Below are 23,583 nucleotides of genomic sequence, written 5' to 3' on the forward strand. Positions count from 1 at the left end.
GCTTTAGAAGGACTGACTTACATTAACAGTTAACACCGGCTTTATAATGCCCTTCTCCATGTCAAGGGAAGGATAACTCAAGAATTTCAGCACGGAATCTTCTTCATAAGCATTGCATGTACTCTACATTTTGTAGAGAGTAATTATAGATATGATAATACTGGAAGGGATGGAGGATAATGAAGATAAGATGCAGATTGATGCTACATAATCAACTACCAATCCCTGGAAGTACAAGCGTTACAGGACAAAATGTACTGACAAGAGCAATGGGCTACACTTCTGCACTGACATTGTCTGTGTATTCTACTTGTTGGTAAGATTAAATATAGATCTGATCTTTTTTAGTAAATGGTGGGCGAGGGAGATAAGATGCAGAATGCTACACAATGAACCAATCCCTCTTCCCATAATACAAGAGTGTTTTGAACACTGGTGTAGTGTACAAAACGTTCTTATATTATGGGACAGAGGGAGTAGCTGTTAATGTAAGTACAGTGATAGACCATGTTCAGTCCTTACAAGAGGACTGTAGAGCTAAACCTCTTCAAAAGCATTGGGTTGATTCTAAATTTATGTAAGAGTCCATACGAATCTTATAATGTCCACCAAATGGACGATTACGAGGCTAACATGTGCAGTGATGCTACATAATTAAATAGTTATGAAAGTAAGTATGGTCATACAGGGCAAGAGGTACTCACAAGAGCAATGCAGTGTGCAGTATAGTTGCGAGATTCTGTGGTCCCTTGAGAACGAATGTTCTTTCGCTAATAGTTTTTGTACAAGTGAGACATTAAGGCAAATGCAGAAATGTAGTTCAAATTGTGATGTGATATCATAGACAGTACCTTACGCTGTAGCCGAGACCAATGTGTAACAAGATTATTCCAGTCACCGTTGGATAAATTTAGCACCGGAGACTTTACAGAAATTTCGTTCAGAGGCTTGCCATCGAAGTGCACTTGCCTCAGGTAGGAACGATACTTCATCAACGAGTGCTTGAAAAGCGCAACCAACCCTTGCTCGTCTTCACAATCCAGTTTGCTCCTCGCCTATTTAAAAGAATGAAATATTGTGTCTTCTGTCAGCAGAAACATATGCAGTAATGACCATGAATAACATTAGTACATTACTTACGTGTAAGTTCCGGAGGAAGACTGGAAATTGTTCTATGTCTGTGGTATAATCTTTCCATGAAGGAAAGATGCGCACAAAGTTCCTGACAACAACATAAGCTTCGTCTTCTAAACTGGGAAGAAATGGAACATGGGTCCTATTTGTTGCAATTGGGGCTCTCTCTGGTTCAGAAAGGGATTTGGCAACTGGATTTGGTGTACTCTTTGCTGGAATGGGGGTTTTGCAACGTAGAGTTGGTGCTATGTCAACTGGCATAATCATACTATTTGCTGCAGTTGGGGTCTGCTGAGTTGGGGCATCAGAAATGACCAGTGTAGTAGGGCTAGAGTCTACTAGAGTTGGGGTGTTTTGTGGGTCAGGTGATATTGCAACTACACCTAATGGACTATTTGATTTATCAGGTGCCACTACCTTTTCCAAATACTTTGCATGTGCTCCTCCATGATTAGCAATCGCCCTCTTCCTTTTGAACGTCTGATACACAAGAACAACATTTGAATGGATAAATATGGTATGATGATAGATGGAATATGTACTGAAAATGGATAGGCAGGGCGTATTCACATACACGATGTGTAAACTAAGCTAATGGCAGTTCAACAAAGTAGAAGCAATGCAAAGCATCAGTTGCAAGATATGTGCGAGCAATTTAACCTTGGAAAGTTAGAGCAAGCACCTTGATGGGTGAATAAGATAGGGCATCTTCCTCTGACTCCTCCACTAGGGAGCTACATTACTTAGGTCTCCCTCTAGCTCAGAATCACTGTTAGGATCATATTCTGAGCATGAATCTGTAGGTGGAGAGTGTTTGCATTGCATTGCATCCAGACTTGATTTCAGTCCCTTAATGCCAAGTTTGACAGCCATGGCATTGTTCTGCTTTATTCTTTTCATGCACACAAGCTCATAATCATTATGATGTTGTTCAGAATCTGAGATTCATGAAAACATAAAAAGTAGTCAGATTATCTATGGAATGCATTGCGGATTCAACTCGAAGAGTGTCTCTCTATAAACCCCTACATATGCAAAGTTCACCCCCCAACCGTGCTGACCAGACCACACACAGAAATACAAACCCCTTATGTCTCTATAACAGGCAGGCACACATTTTAAAACTAAAGTAGGAACATTAGAATCATATGAAATTCGTATTTGAACAAATAAACTAAGCAATTGTGAGTGGCATAATGTTTAGCGTCAAGGGTGGAGTGTTAGTAGTGCGACACAAAGCAAGTAGGCATATTGTATTCCATGTAAAAGATCGAAACCTATGTAAAAGCTGGAAATGACACTTTCTTTCTATACAATGCAGTGTTCATTGCCCACACATGATGGAAGAGATCACATAGAGAAATACTATTCACTCATGTCTACGGTTCCAGTATTTAGAAACAGGGTGGTCCACCCTAAAAGAATACTGACAACAAATCGTTTATATTGACTAAGTGGACAAAGCCCTTGGTACGCATCAACTTAGTAGGCCCACAGCTCAGATTTGGCAGAGAACATATAGCCCATTTGCGATTTGTAAGAATGTACATCCCATTTTTCAATTCTAATGGAATTTACTACAGCCCATTTACGGGCTTGTTAAAAGTACAGCCCAACTTCTAGGTAGGACAACGATTAACAATTTCAAACAACCGCTCAAAACAGAATTCAAAAAAAATTCCCACATTTTGATGGGATCCGAAATATTTTTATCCGAAATTTCTAGTCAGGTTAAATATAATTTCAAAATAAAGTTGTATCATGTTAAAATCCAACGAAATATTACGCGCACAACAAGTAATGAAATTAAAATTTCTAAATTCCAAGAATAATATATTTTTCAAACTAATTACTTGTTTGGTGCATAGTAATTGCCTAGTTATTATAATTACATCCCATTTATTATTTCTTAAAGTCCATTTTCTTGTTAAGCCTAATGCATACCTCCTAGGAAACTTTGCAGCCCCAGCGGGGCAGATAACAAGTTGACCCGGATATTGTGTACAACTGTCGGCCCAGTTGCATTGCTGATGTTGAAAAAAAGGCATGTGTAGTACAGTACAACCTAACATGGTTACTCAGCCCACATTCAGGGACGCCGGAAAGGCCCAAACAAGGCTTCTGTACAACTTTTTGAAGTCACTGAGCTCAATTAATAACTTAAGAAAAAAGTTAGATTACAGTGCAACCTAATTAAAAGCTGTCACAAGCAAATAAATAATTCAATGGGTCCCACTTGTGTGTGTGTGTGCGTGTGTGTGCATGTGTGTGTGTGTGAGAGAGAGAGAGAGATAGAGAGAGAGACCCATCGGTCGATGCTCGTAAATACATCTTTCAGCCATATGCATTGCTGATGCTCAGTAAAAACTTATATAGTTGACACAATCATATAGAACATCATAGCACATTGAACTTGCATACAAAAATTTCACGCAGGCGGCACAATCAGGATGGAAGCAGTGGATCGCTACGGGAAGGGCTATGTTGAAACCAACGAAGTCGTACATAATGGTTCATCGTCTTTATAAATGACGGGGAAATATCTTGAATGTTGTGCAAAGAAAATAGACAGACAACACAATAAGTTCTGCTAGCACATTAAGTTGACGTACAGCCCTTTCTAAAAAAGGTTCATGTACAAAATTAGAACAGATCACAATCAAATGTACTGGCATATCAGTGCTTCAGACCCATAGCTCGGATTTAACTAGTACTATCTGACAAGATTCAGTTATTACCTCAAATTAGAGCACATCCAGGCAGCCAGCCCTGCCTCTTCTCCCAAAGAAGCAGTGGCCTCCGCCGCGCAATGGAGTAGGCCATGTGCCATCCATCATTCCGAGCAACACGGGGAAAGTCTGACGTTGACTCCTGTAATGGACGTCGTCGATGGACCCTGGCACCAGCGAGGGCGGCAGGACTTCGATTGATGGATTGACCACTTCTTCGACATGCACGAACACTCGATACAGGTACATCCCTAACGTGGTCCATGGCGGCCTTGGTGGCGAAGAATAGTACAACCCCGGTTCCTGCACCGGTATCTCAACACCAATCACCTTCAGTATGGTGGACGACTTCTTCATCCATGCCATAACCGTCAGAGCCCAGCTGTCCGGAGGAACAAACATACTTACGAGCTCACCTCCAAGGTCGTTGATAAAGCTCGTTCATGGACTCGCTGTTCCAAGCACGTCGAGGCATGCCGTGAAGGTAAGCTTTGTTAAAAACTCAAGCTCAGAGGGCACCGAGCCCCATCCTGGGTGCCACCGATCAAAGCTCACCAGTGCGCCATCGCAGAACAAACACCGGGAAGATTCGAACACACGACTGTAGTTGAAAGTTGTTCGGAACCTGACAAAGAAATCAGTCGGTGGCGGACAGACTTCGACGAACAAGTCACTTATTTGGATGCCGTGCGCAAAGCCAAGAGCTTTGACAAGGTCGTCCGGCGAGACGGGAGGCCAGTCGCCGTTGATGGTTACCATCAGCACTTTGCCGGCAAACTGGTCGTCTAGCGCCACTATGCCACTGTTGAGCGACAGCACGTAGCGACTGAAGGCAGGACGGACCTCAAGATCTCCAGCTTGGAGATCCGCGTTGACCGACGACATGATAGTGCGCTTGAGTACAGGGAGTAGAGGAGGGGGATTTGGGGGAACTGGAGTAGGAATCGAGATTCTAGAGGTGGGGGAGGAGCGGGAGACTGGGGATGAAAAGGTAGCATGAATTTCGAGCACGCGCCAATATGCTCTCGGTGCGCAAGCGCACGAAAACACCGGTGGCGCCCACATGTCGTCCTAAGAGTCCTTATTCTTTCTTTTTTGGAGAGCCCGGCCTTTTTTCTGGATCTTTTGAGAGCCTGGCCCGAGAGTCATAATTAACCTGTTTGGGCATTGCGTTACTACTCGGCCCATATTCAACGACACCTCACCGTCCCAAACAAGTGTACATCATCAAAAAGACAGTGAGCTCAAATTATATAACATGAAAAAAGGAGTATACTCTGAACACTTGAGAATGGTGATGCCCTCATTTAGCCCACCAGTAGTTCGAGACAATAAACAGTTCGAAACAATGATATATACAACATTCAAACACTGACTAGTGACTACTACTGACATAAACAGCAAGACATGATAGTTCATAAGAAGTCTTGCTACACCACCAAAATGTACCCATCTGTAGTGCTCAGGCTCTCGTGATCCAGACGAGAATGACATTCTAAACAGAAGCAACTATTACATAGAAAGAGTGACATAGACGAGGATGACCAAATGACAAGGAATATGCATAACAAAAGAAAGAACTACCCATCCAGAACCAGCAGCAAAGACAACAAAGTCATTCAAAGAGATGATCCAACACCATCATAATTTGCAGCCCCGCTTCAGCGACCAGTGATCCGGAGACACCAGTACTCCACCCTTTCGATGCAATAGCCCAATTACCTATCAACCTGAAGGCTTGAACCACATCACCGCCTGTCGTAATTGAGACATCCAAGGATCAAAGTTAATCCGGATGCCTTTGTCATTCTCACCTTCTTTTGGCTGCAAGCTGTATCATTGACAATCAGGGGAGTATGCTCCTGAACTCCTAGGGCTCGCCGTGTAGACACAGTTTTCCATAGCAAACAGAGCCTCTCTGCCATCAAGGTCCTTGCCAACGCTGATCTCCTGGTTAATCGGGTAATTGAGTCCGAGAAACAAAGAGTGTGAACCAAGACTGTTTACCCGCCTCCAACTAAAAAATCCTAAAGGCCCCAACAAGCTGGTATCCTGCTCATAGACGTAACAGCCACTGTCCGGATACTCACTTATTACATGGTGCTTGTATACAGTGGGGTTTTTGCAATATAACTTTTCCGGCTCATGTGTCCGAATGATCATCAGTCTTTTGCCGTCGTCTGATCGAGCGAGGAACCAGTTGTGCTTCCCTATTTTTGGCAAAGGTGGTGTAATTACAAAGGGCAGTAACTATAGGGACACTGTATCATATAAAAAAGGACAGGCATTGTTAATGTAAGATCAGCATTGTTCAGAGTATGAGTAGGATAATGCAAGAAACAGCATTGATATGTCCCTGTTGGAACTGGGAGGAAAATACAAGGAAATGTATACTGGGTTCGAAAATATAGAAGTGCCATGCATGGTTATACTCATGTTATCTCGCAATCGATTCTTCACAGGAAACTAACATGTCATGCATATTATGTAATCATGTTCTGTCCTCACAAACAAATTCCTCAAGGTAACTAACAGACCATGCATTGTTATATACTCGTGTTCTGTGGGCAAAAATTTTGTGAGGATATTATTCTAGTCATTGATTGCTGAAGGGCGAATATAGGTATGTACACATGGTAAGCATTGCAGGATTTCACTACTTCCAAATATAGAGTTCTCCATATGCACATTTACTTCCCTAATGTATGGTTAAATGAAACCAACAGTGTGGTGCATGTTTCTACATCATGAAAATGAGGAAACTAACATGGCCATTGATACACACTCATATTTAGTAGTAGTATGTAGATTACTGTAAAATAAGGATAATATCCATATATTCCTAACCGTTTGATTATTCAGGGTACAAATTGGCTGTAATGACATGGTCACAATCGCATGAATTAACTTATTCCAAATATAGCTGATTTACGATGTCTCTAATATATTACCATAGTTCTACTCAAATTCTGCTCAAACAGGGATATGCCAATCATCACAAAAAGTTCAAACAGTGTCATGGCGTCATCATTAACATGAGACGGAAGCAACTTACACGCGCCATCCCAGCAATACATGGTGCCATCTGCTTTGTTGATCGCATAGATGATGCCATTGTGTTCAATAGCATCACAGAAGTGTGTATCAGCTTTGACGATGATCCACTACGAGTTGGGTTCTCTCCAGCTAAAGAAGGCACTGGCGCAAAGATAGGCTAGTCCGTGGTCAAACAAGGCAATTAGCTTGAAGTCTGCGTAATTCGCATGTCGTGTGGGCACTTGGCAGATTACAATCTTCTGCAAAACAAGGTCCGTCCAACTGACGTGGTAATCTAGATGAGTTGGACCGCGATGGTAATACTCTATATAATCCAACGGAGGAAGGATAATCTCCTGGAGGTCTGGAAGTTCACGAGCACCAACTTTTTACCGTCTTCTCTGAAGGCAGCCATCCAGTGGGAGTTCATGCCGACCCAGTACATACCTGCCAAGAAGTTTCGGGCGATGGTGATCGGATCAATGTCGAGGGAAATGATGTACGGTGACACACTACATACCTGCAAAGAAGTTTCAGCTAATGGAGATCGGATTGAAGTCGAGGGGCATCATGCACGCCTCCGTATCATGGTGAGCCGATCTCACAAGACCAGATAGCAGCAAGGAGGGTGTCTTGAAAATCTTAGGCCTCGCTTCTGCGATGGTTGTGTGCATGTCCCTCGAGCATGCAGCCAGCCGCAGGGCGGTCAACATATCCATGCACGAACAATAGAGGTCGAGGATGTCACTGGGGAGATTGCTCCAATCGCGGCTCATATGGATGCTTCATGGTTTGCGTTCGGCCATGGTGGAGTTTGGAAGGGGGCTTGATTTACGGGGGAGAAGGATGTCGGTGCTGGAGCGGCTAGCGAGGGAATAGTGGTACTGGGGGAGGCGAGTGAGGCGACGGTACACGGGGGCATAGTGAGATGGAGACAGAGACGGAGACGGAGAAGGAGATGGAGATGGAGTGGTGCTATGGGAGCGGAGAGGGAGACGAGGTGAGGCGCCAATGTGATGTACAGCGGCAGTGACAGACTGCACAGTGCACAGGGTGAGGCTGACTTTGGTAACCCGAACACGCCGCCTCGCCTGGACTAGTGTGAGGCGCATGGTGTTGTCACTTCACTGTGAGGACCGGATGAATAGTATTTTGACCATCAAGTGTACCACAGTTGTAATACTACTACTAGTAGTAGGAACATGAGTACTCCAGTATTGTATAGCGGAAATAGGTCTCCCGTGCTAGCATGCCTGTTCACTTCATCGTTCAGGTATCATCCATATTGCGAGCAGAACCAAATTCTCGTGCATGCCCAATCAACGCCCTGCCGCGATGCATGTAGTGGTCATTCTGGTGCATCAAGGACGGCATGCAGATCGTTCCACACTTGAGAAGAGGAAAAATGGAAAGGTAGAACACGGCAGCAGGAAGAGAACGCTGGCTAACGAGGCTGGGAGGGGATCGAGCAGGAAGTTAATGATCCACGCCTAAAGGTTTTGGGGAAACCTGATTTTCATAACGTGACTTATACTCACCTAAATGGAGGGAGTATTCCTTAACCAGAGAATGTTGTGTCTCCCACTCACGGGCTAAAAAACGCTACGGCACATTTTTTATCTGTTTGCATAGGTCCCACCTATCAGGAAGGATGGGCACGTACACGAATAGGTACGACTCCTCAGTCTACCTGCATAGCCTTTTCGTTTAGTCTACCTAGCCGTCTAATCAACTGCCTGCACGCCACTTCTCCCATTTACTTCACCATCGGGAACCGATTCGCCTCAGCTTCTTCACCTCCCCTTCGTCTTCATTTGCATCCAAACCCTACAGCGTTCACATTGTTTTAACCTATTCAAATAATCATCTACTACTTCAGTTAGACAAGCCATCTAATCCTAATTCTCCAAACCATAGCCCTCCATTCCAGCGGTTCCAAATGGCAAAAGAGATCGAGATGCAGGTTTTTAGCGTCCAACATGTCCTCGTCGAAGGCTCGATGCGCATAGTTGCCACCGTCACCGTCCACCCAAGGGTTGTTTGGCAGTGGATTAACAATGTATCCAACTCCCTCAAAAAGGTAGAGACGAGGGTCATCGGTCTCGATGCAGAGTACACGGAGCGTGCCCCTGGGAAGATCCAGCGCGCCGCCGTCCTTCAGCTGTGCCTCGAAGATGATGTTTTGATGTACCACATCATACACTCGCCCTCCATACTAGGTGAGCTTCACGATTTCTTGTCTCGGGAGGACGTATACTTCTGTGGGGCAGCCATCGAACGGGACAAACAGAAGCTGGAGCCATACAACCTTGATTTGAAAAGCATCACTGACCTACAAACCAGAATCAAAATTCCTGTAGAAGATTGTGCTAAACAGACACCATCCCTATTTGACGTAACAAATTTTGTGCTCGGTACAAATCTTCAGAAGGGTGACGAGGCGGTGGCATTAAGGTCATCTGGATGGGAGAATTATCCCTTGACTTACGAGTGGATAAAATATGCTGCCATCGATGCCCGTGTGAGTTTCCAGATAGCTGCAAGGTCCAAGGAGCTTGTTGCGAAGCCGTCTCCCACAGAGAATGAGAACAAGAAGAAGAAGTAGAAGAAGAAGAAGAAGAAGAAGAAGAAGAAGAAGAAGAAGAAAACGATGCACCAGCAGGAGGGCATTATGGATGGATGAACTATTTCCTCTCTTGTAAAAAAAATTATTCCCTCTCGGTGTATATTGATATAGATGGACTATTCCGATGGTGTGCATGTCTTTGGAACAGAGTAGTAGCATGGGTCCGCTTGACTATAAGGAATTATTTATCCGCATATATAGCTTTCTCTGCTACTCCTTCCAGTGATCGGTATATAGTGCATGTGTCCGTAGACATGACAGCTTGTCCATGGAAGTTCAACTACGGCGACCATCATGTTTCATCTCGCGATTCCCACAACGCCTCTCCAACCCACGGCACCACGCCCCCCGACGTGCGCCTCACCCCTCTCGGCCGCACCGCCCCTCTGCCTTTGTGTGCATGACATGTGGTCCACCTAAAATGCGGCGAGCATCAAGTTTCTACCATAGCCACCCGCGATTCCCACGACGCCGCTCGAATCCATGAAACCACACGTCCCCCGACCTGCGGCTCACCCCTCTTGGCCCCACTGCCCCTCTGCCTTCGGGAGCATTACATGTGGACCAGTCACCTATCGGGTCCACATGTTATTGACTCAAAGGTAGGTGTAGTAAGGCGCTGAAGCTCAGTCCCGACGGCCCGGAGAGGGAAATGTAACTCCTGCGCCAGGGCTTGTGGTGCTCCCGCAGCACGAACTCGTGCCAAACTCGAGATTTGTTTCTTTACTATACATGCACGCAACGATTTAATGGACATTGTAATCTCAACATCTGATGGGGAGCTCTAAATTTGAATTTGAAACTTATAAAACGAAAAGATTCAAAACAAATAAACTGGGAGAGAGGGAGTATATCATAGAATGTGTCCCATGCAAAATAAGTCCCCTGGTTTGTGACCGCGAAGATGCGGTTATAAAGGAGCACAGCGTCTTCCTACTCGTACGGCAAAAAATCGGCCGCAGACAGCATGGTCCGCCTTTGACCGCCATGTGCAAGGTTCGTGCTATCTTTTATTCAATCTCACCATGGTTCCATCGTACCAATTCATGCGGTGGCCCGTTGCATGGCTGATCCCAATGTTGGACAAAGGTTCTACGGGAATGGTGTCACCGTTGTAAATGTTGTGCAAATTGATGTTGGTACCCTCCCGTACATATGCAAGCCAATCTCCACTCGCACCGAGCCTAGCCTGTGAAACAGTGGGCAGGGGGAGAATTAGGAAATGGACACGGAAGTAGTCTTTAGAATGCATTTACTACGTGATCAAACTCATCTTACCTGCTCATCGGAGGAAATCCGAGTGCCCCTCGACGTCGGCATCTCAAGGGGCGTCAACTTGCAACTACGGCCACGCCGCGCTGGAGAGACCCCCAAGGAAACATCCTCGTGCGTTCCACGGAACATAAAGATGCATTTGTATGAGTAGTTTATCTTGTGAGAGAAAAGGATGAATGAGGGAAGGCCTCTAGAGATAGAGATGGACGCTACTACTACCAATGTGCTGGCCCGTGCGTTGCAATGGATCCAAACTAGTAGAATAATACTTGTTCACATGCTTGAAATACAAACACTCTAGTTTTGATATACATGTGTCAGCAGACACGGCAGCTTGTCCATGGAAGTTGAACCACGGCGACCATCACGTTTCTTGTTTCTACCACTGCCACACCCACACGCGATTCCCACGACGCCGCTCCAATCCACGGCATGACGTCCCCCGACGTGGACATGGATCCTCTGACGTGGCTATCACTACCTTGCCCTGCCTTTCCTTCGCTGACAGGTGGGACCCACGCTTATGGGTCCCACATGTCAGTGACAGAATGGTAGGATTGTTCATGCCCCTCATCCCTCTCGGCCCCACCGCTCCTTTGCCTTTGTGTGCGTGACATGCGGGCCAGCTGAACTGCAGCGACCATCAACTTTCTACCACAGACACACCCGATTGGACGCGGTTTGCCTGCTCCGCAGCTGTGCTCCGATCCGTACTACCGCACCATCGAATTTTCATCCAGCGGCTGTGACACATTCTGTCTCGGGCATCAATCCTCAGCTGGAGTACTTATGTACTACAGGTAGTACCCGCCGGTGTGGCCATCTACGCCTCGTAACGCCCCGACGCCCAGCTGTGGTACCCTCGCCACAGCCACGCCACCAACGGTCGGTTCATCTCGAATGAGTAAGTCGCTAACCATCCCACCACCATGAGAACGACATGTGGGCCAGCCGCATTTAAAGCCCACATGTCATTGACTCATAGGCCGGGCACTAAGCCACTGAAGTTCGGTCCCGTAGGCCCCGAGAGGAAAATGTAACTCCTGCGGCAGACCTTGTGGTGCTCCCGCAGTATGAGCTCATGCCAAAACTGGATTTTGTTTCTTACTACTACTAGTACTAGTAGGAAGGTACACATGCATTGCACACATGAGATTCTGGTGGTTTGTGCATTATGCTTCTACATGTGGAGTTTTCTGGATTCTAACATGTGGCAAAATTTGGTGGAATGTAAGGTTAGGCAAGTTTGATTAACTTAGGTGAGTGTTTGGTTCAAGCCACACCTTAGGCAAGCCACACTGGCCCCACATGACATACACACAAAAAATGTGGCAAGATTCCCTTAGGTTTGCCAACTTGTGGCAAAATTTGGTGGAATGTAAGGCTAGGCAAGTTTGATTAACTTAGGTGAGTGTTTGGTTCAAGCCACACCTTAGGCAAGCCACACTGGCCCCACATGACATACACACAAAAAATGTGGCAAGATTCCCTTAGGCTTGCCAACTTGTGGCAAAATTTGGTGGAATGTAAGGTTAGACAAGTTTGATTAACTTAGGTGAGTGTTTGGTTCAAGCCACACCTTAGGCAAGCCACACTGGGCCCACATGACATACACACACAAAATGTGGCAAGATTCCCTTAGGCTTGCCAACTTGTGGCTCTCATTTTGAAGAACTTATTAATAACTTTGCCTGAGCTTAGTTGTGGCAAAGTTAGTCATGAATTAAGTTCAACCATGGAGTCTTCTAGATTATACATGTGGCAGAATCTAGTGGATGATATCCAATGGCCAGTAGTGCTCGGATTTGCCATCTTTGTACCGTCGGATTGGCTTCATCCAATGACCAACTTTCAAAGTTTTTCACACACTATATAGGGGGTATAGATATAGATGTGTCGGTCCGTTGCAATGGATCCAATGTATATCTATTTAGTGGAGTGCACTCTAAACAAATTATCTATTTATTTACCTCTAACCTTTCGTAGCCATGCAACCAAGCCACATAAGCTTCATCGGTGCCCCCCACATCATATTATTCATACTACGTTGATTCAAAAAGAGATAAATCACCCAAAACAAGATCTTCCCATTTTTTGTTCCTACGATGTTGTGCCTTGCACGTATCTACTAGTTGTATAGTGGTAGTACTAGTAATATAATAGTATTAGGAGTACAAACTTGGTAGGAGTGGTACTAATACGGAATGCTCCTACTCACCTAAGTTAGATCTTCCACACCTACGGAGCCCTGTCTGACACAAAATTTCTTGGCTTCCGTGCTACAGCTAGATCTTCCCCTTGTTTCTGTTTTCCAACCTGGCGGCGGGCGGGGTGTCGGTTTGCTCAACGGGCGATCCCACATGAAAGTGAAAATGCTAGGCAAGCAACACGCCTTCCCTAAGCTATGTGTCGTGCCGGACGGGCCGTGTTGTACTCCCGATTCCCGGGCGTGTGGGGGTGCGACGCGAACGTGGAAGGCCTTTTCCTTTTACTAGCAATGTGCCCGTGCATTGCGACGGATCCAAAGTAGTAGAATAGTAGTATTTGTTCACAAACTTGAAAGAAATCACTATTGTTTTGATATACTCCTAATATATTACTCCCTCCGTACCTAAATATTTGTATTTTTTGAGATTTCAAATGGACTATCACATACGGATTATATGGACATATTCTAGTGTTTCTAGAAAGATGCCCGCGCGTTGCACGAAGTTGATGGAAAAGGTAAGCACAACTTAAAAATTGACGGATGGAGTACTAGTTATAGTGATGCATATAATTAAGCAAAGGGATCGCACATGTCGGTATTGACTGGAACGAGAATGCAACAGCACAATAAGAATTAAGGCCATGATGATGCGATCGCAGTGGTGGTTATAGAAGGCAAGAAGAAAGATGGATCCACGAATGTACGACCTCCTCCTCCTCAACTTAGTGCGCCGGGCCACCGTCCGGCGGCTAAGGAGCGGCGGCTTTTGTGGCGAGGTCGAGGTGCTTCTCAACAAAGGCATCCAAGGCTTCCAGCCAGTTGAGGAAGGCCAAAGTCGTAGCGTCCTCACTGGCCTTGTAGATACCTATGTACACGATTTGCTCATACGCGTGGATGTGTAGGTCGACGAATTCTTGCAGGGCGAGGCGCCTCGCGGAGAGCGCGACCTCCAGGTGGACATTCTTCGTGGCGTCGGCGAGCAGTCGCAGGGCCACCAGTGCTTGAAAGAGGTTCCAGCCATGGAGGCCGATTAGGGTGGCAGGCAATGAGGAGCTCGGGCGCGCGGGCTGGAGGAGTACGGCGATGTCGTTCGCGAGCTTCTTGGGGACGGTGAACTTGTTGTTGGTGGAAATGATCATCTGGTCCAACTGAGAGTCGTAGTTGGCATCGACGGCGGCCATCCACCAGCCGGTCTCCAACACCGTCTGGAGACGATCCTCGGCGCCATGCCGCAGGCCGGCATCGTGGACCATCTGGCGCAGCTGCTGGCCGCTCACGCGCATCGCCGCCATGGGTCTGGAGCGAGCTCTTTTGCGCTTAGTGTAGGTGCTTAGGCAAGTGCTTAGGTGCGTACGATGTGGTAGATGCATTGGAATGGAGGAGGGGCACCTTTATATGAGGGCAATGAGGGAAAACTGTGTTGCATTCACATCGTGCAGCCTCTTTTCCCGGACCTCCTCCCATTACTTCCCTCATGCATTAATTGAAGGAGGATGCATTGGCCGTTCAACATATCGGGAACTGCTACTCCCTCCCTCGTCTGCATTAAAGGTGTATCGGGAACTGCACCGCCCGCTGTCAAATCGAATACTCCCTCCGTCTAGGTGAGTATTATAAGTCATCTTACGAAAACCAAATACTAGTAAGACTATCCACCGTGGGAATAACTTCAGCAGTAACATCGAGTCCAACTTAGCAAATTTGCTTATGTGGCAGTGAGTTAATGAGGAGAGAGGTAGTTATAAGGCTAGTCGTAATAGTAGTATCATAGGTAGTATCATGCATGCCAACTAGGCAAATTTGATGAGGTGGCATAGAATTGAATGAAGAAAGAGAGAGTTGAATATCATATCATGATACCATATTATATTAAATGGTGTGCTACTATGTGTCATGCATGGCAATAAATGAAGTTAGCTATGATACTAACTTATGATACCATGCACTACGGATGTAGTATCATACACTAGTATCATATGCATGATACTAGTATATGATACTCGCCATTACAACTAGCCTAATAACTTAGCTAGTTACTGTAACATCACATGTCCCAATGCAATATGAGTCTATAACCTAATAAATGAAGCTTTGCATGTTACCACACTTATGTTACTACTATGAAGGTCGTAACATAGTCTAGGGATATGTGTATGTTACTAGTGTATGTTACTCACCATTGTGGCTAGTCTAACACATAGGCGTGGTGCATTAACTCTCACGTTGTTTCTTATTTTTTGACATAAATAGAGGAATCAACCAAGAAGAGATGTGGGGCTTGTATGCTTTTAATGACTTGAGACTATCAAACATGACATGCAGTGGTCAGTTCGTTGCACAAGAACAAATACAACCCACGTCAGCACACACGCATCTTATAGCATCACATCCAATGGCTATAAAAGATGAATGAGACCAAATTATATCTCATCTAGATGAGTTCTAGCAAAACTGTATTAATAATACTTAGTACTCCTGCGCCATGTATCATATAAGTATCATGTAGTACTTTATTTATTGCCATGTATGACACATAGTTCATGAGCGCTCTCTATATGTACCACCTTTTTTTTTAATTTCAAGTTTTGCTCTTGGCGCAATCCATCGATACTACTATTGTACAAAAGTGGAGTATATACATTTTTTAAAAGGCTAGAGGGCGGGGCAGTCTAGCTCGGTCGGTTTCAAGAGAGGCGAGGGCCTTTGTGATTTGACGGCTCATTAATGCTGTCAAATTGAATAGTACTGCGCCGCCCGCTGCACACCCGGTGCCTCCATTAAACCCCTCCGTTAAACCCGCATGCAAACCGAGAATCCTACTCCGACCACACGTTTGTTCATGAGCGGGCCGGAATTAAACGCAACACTGGGCGAGCTCCTCCCGTCCACCCTCAGTTTAAATGAGGCCAGACGCCGGCCAAGCTCCTACCGTCCGCCCTCTATTTACACGAGGCCAGACAGATAGCGGGCAAGAATCGCACCCCTCCACCGCTCCCCCATCTCCTCCTTCACCATTTTCTCCACCCTTCCGATGGCTTCCGATGAGCCGTTCTCTGGCATATTACCCGGCTGGGTGGCCCGCCGAGCCCTCCGGATACGGGCGAGGCCGCTCAGTGCTTCACCAACCTTGCTTGGCCCGACGGAGCCAGTTGCCGCCCCAAGCAGGCGCGTGGTTCAGCAACTCGCCGCTCTAGTTCAGCTTGATGAGGAGTGGCGAGTTGCTCCACGCCGGCACGGCGGCGAGCACGCCGGTACGGGCGCCATCGCTGTCGCGTCGTACCGCGCCACCAGTGTCTGCGGTGGCCGCACCTCCTGTGTCTGTGGGCGCGCCTCCCGTGCCTGCGGCAGTGCCATGCAGGCAGAGACAGAAGCTGAGTGCGTGGAGAGCGACCAGTCGGTGGCCAGCTTCTCCCTGTCCACCACCATCATCAAGGAGAAGTAGAACACAGGAGGCCGCCGCCACTTGGGACCCATGAAGGCCACCGCCGAGGCGATGACCATGGATTCAGGTGGTTTCTTTGCTGCTTCGTCTGTTCCGAGGACCTTCGTCGAACCCGCAAGTGTCTGACGGGCATGAGGAAGACAAAGGGATCCGCGGGCGGCCATTTAGAACTAAAATAAGTCTAGATATATCCATTTCTAGGACAAGTATTTCCGGACGGAGGGAGTATTAATTATACAAGAGAGCTGGATTGGCACCTCTTAGTTCATGTAAATGTAATGAAATCCATCATGTTTATATGAAGATCCGGCTTTTTTATACGAAATCCTTCATGCTTATATGAAATCAGTCCGTGTTTGCACGAATTTCATCTGGTTCGTTAGAGTTGTAAAAATGTATGCCGCTGGTGTTTGATGTTGTCCTCCGCGGAAGGAAGCAGGAGGAAATTTGCCGGCTGCCGTTGGAGATGCTCTTTATGCTAGAAATAATAGAGTGACATCCAATCCATTTGAGTTAATTACCTGTATGATTGTCCCTCTATAAAAAGTTAATTGCATGTACAGTGTACATGTGACTTGCAGGGTGGCTACAGCTTCGTACAGAAAGTTAAAAAACAAGTCCATCCTTAATATTCTAAGTACTCTGTGGGTTCCACTGTCAGTACAGTAGCAAAAGAAGTATATATTACTCCCTCTGTTCCTAAATATTTGTCTTTTTAGAGATTTCAAATGGACTACTACATACAGATGTATATAGACATATTTTAGAGTGTAGATTCACTCATTTTGTTCCGTATGTAGTCACTTGTTAAAAAAATTAGAAAGACAAATATTTAGGAACGGAGGGAGTAAATAAGTAGAGTAATACATAATATACAAATCTAAAGTTAAAAGACAGAATTCGAACTCATGTCATCGTGTTGCGAGCATCCGGCGCTAACCAGCCCAACACATTTTTGTTGTAAACCATGCTGGAGATATATCTCCATGTCTACTCTTATATATACTCCATTCGTTCCTAAATATTTGTCTTTTTCAGATTTCAAATGGACTACCACATACGGATGTGTATGTAGACATATTTTAGAGTGTAGATTCACTCATTTTGCTACGTATGTCTTTTCAGGAAGGGGTCAGATTTGTCCTTGATTTATTTATGAGGTATCCAGATGGCACTGCACCGCCAAGAAAAGAGGGTAACATCAAAATTATGGACTACTTTTTTGAGTATATTGGTAAGGTCCGGTCATAGTCACTTGTTGAAATCTCTAAAAAGACAAATACTCCCTCCGTCCGGAAATACTTGTCATCAAAATGGATAAAAGGAAATGTATCTAGACGTATTTTAGTTTTAGATACATCTATTTTTATCCATTTTGATGACAAGTATTTTCAGACGGAGGGAGTAGAAAACAGAGTTGGTGATGATGGTGTGCATGCCATCCTGCAATATAGGTCGTTGGATTTATATCTAACGGATAGGAAAGAAACTATGGCAATTTTGCAAAAATATACCCACACGTCTCCATGTTCACAAATAAGGCCTTCCCTCGTTCAGCCTTTTCTCTCACAAGATAATCTACTCATACAAATGCATCTTGATGTTCCGTGCAACGCACGGGCAGCTAGCTAATTTCTTTTAAAGTAGTTGCTATGATAATTGGATTGAAGTGATATGTTTTATGTCTGCCCCGAATGATTTCAGATTCACTAGTACTCCCTCTGTTCCAAAATAGATGACCCAACTTTATACTAAAGTTAGTACAAAGTTGAGTCATCTATTTTGGAACGGAGGGAGTAGTAACAAAGAAAAGGTTCCCTTGTTAATTAACAAAAAACAGGGTGAAAACTATCACATGAGGCCGGTAAAAACAAGGCACACTGGGTTCAGCGTCATCGTCACTACAGTTGTGCGTGCGCGAGAAGTCTACATATCGAGGGGGCTACCGAGAGAGGCACCGAGACACAATGTTTGAGAGAGAAACCAATTGACGGATTATGATCAGATCGAGTTGTCACCCTTCTGCTGTCATTGCTGGGGGGAAGGGAGAGAAAGACGTATCAAGAGTGTGCGCGGTAGGCACAGAGGCACAACTACCGAGTGTGTGTGTGTGTCTGAAAGAGGAGTCGATAGATTATTATCAAGATCGATGTGCCACCCTACTCCTTTAGTGACGGGTAGTGTGTGTGTGTGTGTGTGTGTGTGTGTGTGTGTGTTCGAGAGAGAATCCAGTCGATAGATTAGTATCAAGATCGAGGTGTCACCCTACTCCTTCGGTGTTGGGTAGTGTGTTTGTGTGTGTATATGTTTGAGAGAGAAGCCAGTCGATAGATTAGTATCAAGATCGAGGTGTCACCCTACTCCTTCGGTGTTGGGAAGTGTGTGGGGGGGGAGGGGGGAGTGACTCTCACATGTCTCTACTCTTATAAAAAAACAGAGTTGGTGATGATGGTGTTCCTGCCATCCTGCAATATAGGCCATCCGATTTATATCCGACGGACATGAAGGAAAATATGGCAATTCTGCAAAAAGATACCCACACCCCTCTCCGCATTTGCAAATAAGGCATTCCCTCGTTCATCCTTTTCCCCCACAAGATAAACTTCTCATACAAATGCATCTTGATGTTCCGTGCAACGCACATGGGCATCTTGCTAGTAGGGAGAAGGAGTTTGTGTGACACATATCTAGCTATATTAAGGGATAGGTAGATAGCATATGTGTGAGAGACATTATTATACTTTGAGACATTAGTGGCTGTGGGTGGGCGGAATTAAAGGGGTGGGCGTGTTAGACATAGAGAGCGTGTGTGTTTCTGTGTGAGAGACTTGTAGGACGGGGTAGAAAGATGAATTTAACCCTGATGGAGGGAGAGAAATACATGAAGTGCGCGTGTGTGATTCCAATGCCCACAGGGAAATGAGATATGTATGCGTGTGAGAGAGATTGCACAATTCATTCACGTATCACTATCTAGCGACCGTGGATGTGCATCGCTTGAACATAAGTCAATATCTACTTCGTATCGTGGCCAAAGGTACAATAACGATTCAACGCTATAAAGATTGCACACTCACATATCACATTTTTTTCTATTTAAATAAACCTTTTTCAGTTGTGCATGCCAAAGTTATAGTGATGTTTCTTCAAACAACCAATGTAGCTATCATGCACATGCACCATTGTTACTCTTGCATTCAAATTCATTAGTATTGGATGATTTAAGTTTCTATTTTGAAGTAATATATATGTAATATTCATATATGAATTCAACGGTTACGCAATTTATGAAATGGAGGCTATGTAATCATATGAGGTAACACTTTTAAGTAGCTAACTACAATATCCATTTCTTTTTGTGCGCCTCTACACTAACACATCAATGCATTATGTTTAAAGTAAAAAACCAATGTCACTAAATTATCTATTTACACGAGAAATACATAGGATGAACGTTTGATCCCTTTTTTGTGAACGCGCCACTACACCCGTACGATTCGCCGCGCCCGTGTGAACGTCCAAGTTATCCGCGCATCATCCCGAGTTATTGTCTTTTTTTCTGGGGTGGACTTCACACCGGTTATTAACTGCTGACGCGTGCCCCGTGTACATAGTCTAGCATGACCATCCCGCTAGCACGGTCCAAAATTAGTTGAAACTGGATACGAACAATCCCGCGGGCGGCAAAATCTCCCGCCTCCTTCTAAAATTTCCGCCACCTTAGTCTTTAGCATGCGAAATCCCCCTTTTGTCCTTGGTGCACGGAGACCAACAGTTACAATACCGCCCTCATCTACATGATAGGTCAGGGCTGCTTTGGTAACTTCCGGTTCCCCCCACTACACGCCACCCCCATTTCCACTCCCCTCCTCCCGCAAAAACGACTAACTCCACAGCACCAGAGCATCTTACATCACGCCGTCCGTACTTCATCGCCCTTTCTCCCCTCCCCTCTCGAAACCCTAGACTGCTCATCCACCGGCGTACCATAGCCCATTCACCGCCAGCGGCGTCCACCTCGCCGGATCTGCTTCTGTGGCCGCATCTACCCCTCCCACCTCCCCTAGAAACAAGTAGACTGCTCATCCACCACTGTATCACAGCCCATTCAGTGCCGGCCTTGTCCACGGCGCCGGATCTGCTTCGCCGGTACTCTCGTCAACCGCCGTGCATCTGCAGTGGCTCATTCGTACTCCCCACCGGAGACGCTTCGTCCACACCCCCCGGAGCCGCCCCACCGACGCCCCTGTCGACGACCTCTGATCCTCTTCGCCAACACCTTCCTCAACCCTATCGGAGGCGCTTCGCCGACACCTTCCTCAATCCAACCGGAGCCGCTTCGCCGACTAACGTCAACCCTACCGGAGTAGCTTCGCCTATACCATTCTCAACCCTGCCGGGGCCGCTTTGCCAACTCACAAGTCCACAGCCTCAGATCCGCTTCCTCGCACCCTCATCCAACCTACCGGAGCAGCTTCTGACGCCCCGTCCACGGCCGCAGATCCGCATCGTCTACACCACCCTTAACCCAACCACCAGAGCAGCTTCTGACGCCCCGTCCACGACCGTGGATCCGCATCGTCGACACCATCCTTAACCCAACCACCGGAGCAGCTTCTGACGCCCCGTCCACGGCCGCAGATCCGTGTCATCGACACCATCCTTAACCCAACTACCGGAGCAGCTTCACCTACGCCCTCGTCCATGGCCACAGATCCGCTTCGCCCACACCGTAGTCCACCCTACCGGAGCCGCTCCACAAACACCCTACTCGACGGTTCTAGATCTCCTTATCGGACCCCGACAGCCAGCGCAGCGTCATCACCCTCGACGTTTCTAACCTGATTCCCACCGTCTGGAGAGATGCCAAGCACCCGCCACGGCCTAGGTACTTGTCACCTTTAAACCCGTCTAGCATCACCTGCCTGATGTACTTCAAATATACTAACCGGTCACTGTTACCTGTTATGCAGCTGGCAAAAACTACAAGGACGATGTTTCTTCTGGTTCTAACAGCTTGGCCAAACAAGATCCTGGACTGAGGCATTGCTATGATCTTGTAAGCGCGTCTCTCTCTCTCTTGTATTGTTCTATGCCTGCCAGCGTGCTTTGCTAGGATTTTCGACCAGTAATCCCTTTGTGCAGACAATGATTTCTACTACTGGCTGCTAAATTAGATATGTAGATGTCGTACATGATACTACCTCGTACCTCCATTCCTAAATATAAGTCTTTCTAGAGATTCCACTATAGGCTAGATATGGAGCAAAATGAGTGAATCTACACTCGAAAATGCATCTATATACATCTGTATGTGGTCCATATTGGAATCTCTAGAAAGACATATATTTAGGAACAGGGGCAGTACATTACACAAAATCGTAGGTGGCATGTAGGAATTCCAGTGCACTACATTAGGCTCCCTTAGAGTGCCTGCCAGTCCAGCATACAGAGTCATGGCTAGTTTATGGTACGCACACAATCGTTAATTGGTGGTTTAAATATGCGCAAGGGATATGCAATGTAGTATCATGTAGAGATGTCTGAAATTAGCCGTGTCAACTTGCAGATAGGGTTACACAATGAAAAAGTACAAGATGTATGTGGCAATTTCATGGAACATCGCAAAAAAAGGAGAGGCAGCGGTGAGCCTATACAGTGTGCTATGGTACGTCACTCCTCCATTGCATCATCGTGACATGTTATTTGTATGCCAGTTCTATTAGCCAAGTTTCTAAGGGAAAGTTATTATGAGTTATCCTAAGAAAATAAGCACCTGTGAATATAAGCTCCATGTAATACGCCAACCAGTTCTTTTCATTGCGTTTTCAGCTTATCTTTGGTATGATCAGTGGAAAGTCTAGATTGCATTATATATATTTTTCATTTTGTTGCACATATGGAAATTAATTTGACTTGCAAACATCACAAACTGAACCCAGTGCAGTAATTAATATGATAGAAAACAGACCATCACTATTTGCTCAAAATGCAAATATGAAGATACCATCTACTTGGCACAATCTACTTTGGTTAATGTTTTCCATAGAGATCACATTGCCTAATTTAAACGAAGAACGCATGACCCACACTTAAATGAAGAACAATTATTTGTTGAAATTCGATGGTCCAAATGGCTGGTTATTATCATATAGCAGCACCACCTGAAAGCATCATATAGCAGCAGTAGCAGCTCATAGCAACTCATCATACAGCAGCAGCAGTCTGCAATTCATCATATACCAGCAGCAGCTCATAGCAATTCATCATATAGCAGCAGCAGGAGCAGCTCATAGCAATTCATCATATAGCAGCAGTAGGAGCAGCTTGTAGCAACTCATCATATAGCAACAGCAACAGAAGCTCATAGCAACTCATCATACAGCAGCAGCAGTCTGCAATTCATCATATACTAGCAGCAGCTCATAGCAATTCATCATATAGCAGCAGCAGGAGCAGCTCATACCAATCCATCATATAGCAGCAGCAGGAGCAGCTTGTAGCAACTCATCATTCCCCTTCCCTTCATTTTTTAGTGAGGTTCTACCCGAAACACCCCCCTCCAAAGCGAAATTAGTTAAGCCCAAGCCCATAACTCAAAAATGACTTCTTTACATCTTTTATGGCTTATTTTGACAATATACCCTAAAAAGGCGGAATCGAACTGGCCCTTAACTTGCAATTCAATTGTGCGTGCAATGATGAATCACTCCTGCCTGCTATCTATACATTTAGGCATCATCATACATGGCATAACCTAATACATGTGCATTCCATTGTAGAATCTGGAATATGCAATGTTTATGTTAGTTCATACGTTGCACATGATGTTTAAATGCCCCTTAAATCTGGTCAGTCAAGTGATGGTCTTTAAGCCTCCTTCTTTGCTTCTTTTCTTGATATGTAAGATTTGCTCACACATCTGTTCAATTGCTTGTTTGCATCAGCCAGCCATACTAGGATTGTTTGCTTTGATTACTTGCTGTTCTTGACCTAACACTCTAACAGAGCTTGTCAACGATTTAAACACTAAGGGTTGTTGTAGTGGGGCCTTGTCTAACTCATAGGTGAATAAAGGTTTGGCTGTACACTACAGTAGGCTCTCCAAGAGTACCTGGAGATCCAGTTCGAA

This window comes from Triticum dicoccoides, chromosome 1B, assembly GCF_002162155.2.
Source record: "Triticum dicoccoides isolate Atlit2015 ecotype Zavitan chromosome 1B, WEW_v2.0, whole genome shotgun sequence".
Taxonomy (NCBI): domain Eukaryota; kingdom Viridiplantae; phylum Streptophyta; class Magnoliopsida; order Poales; family Poaceae; genus Triticum; species Triticum dicoccoides.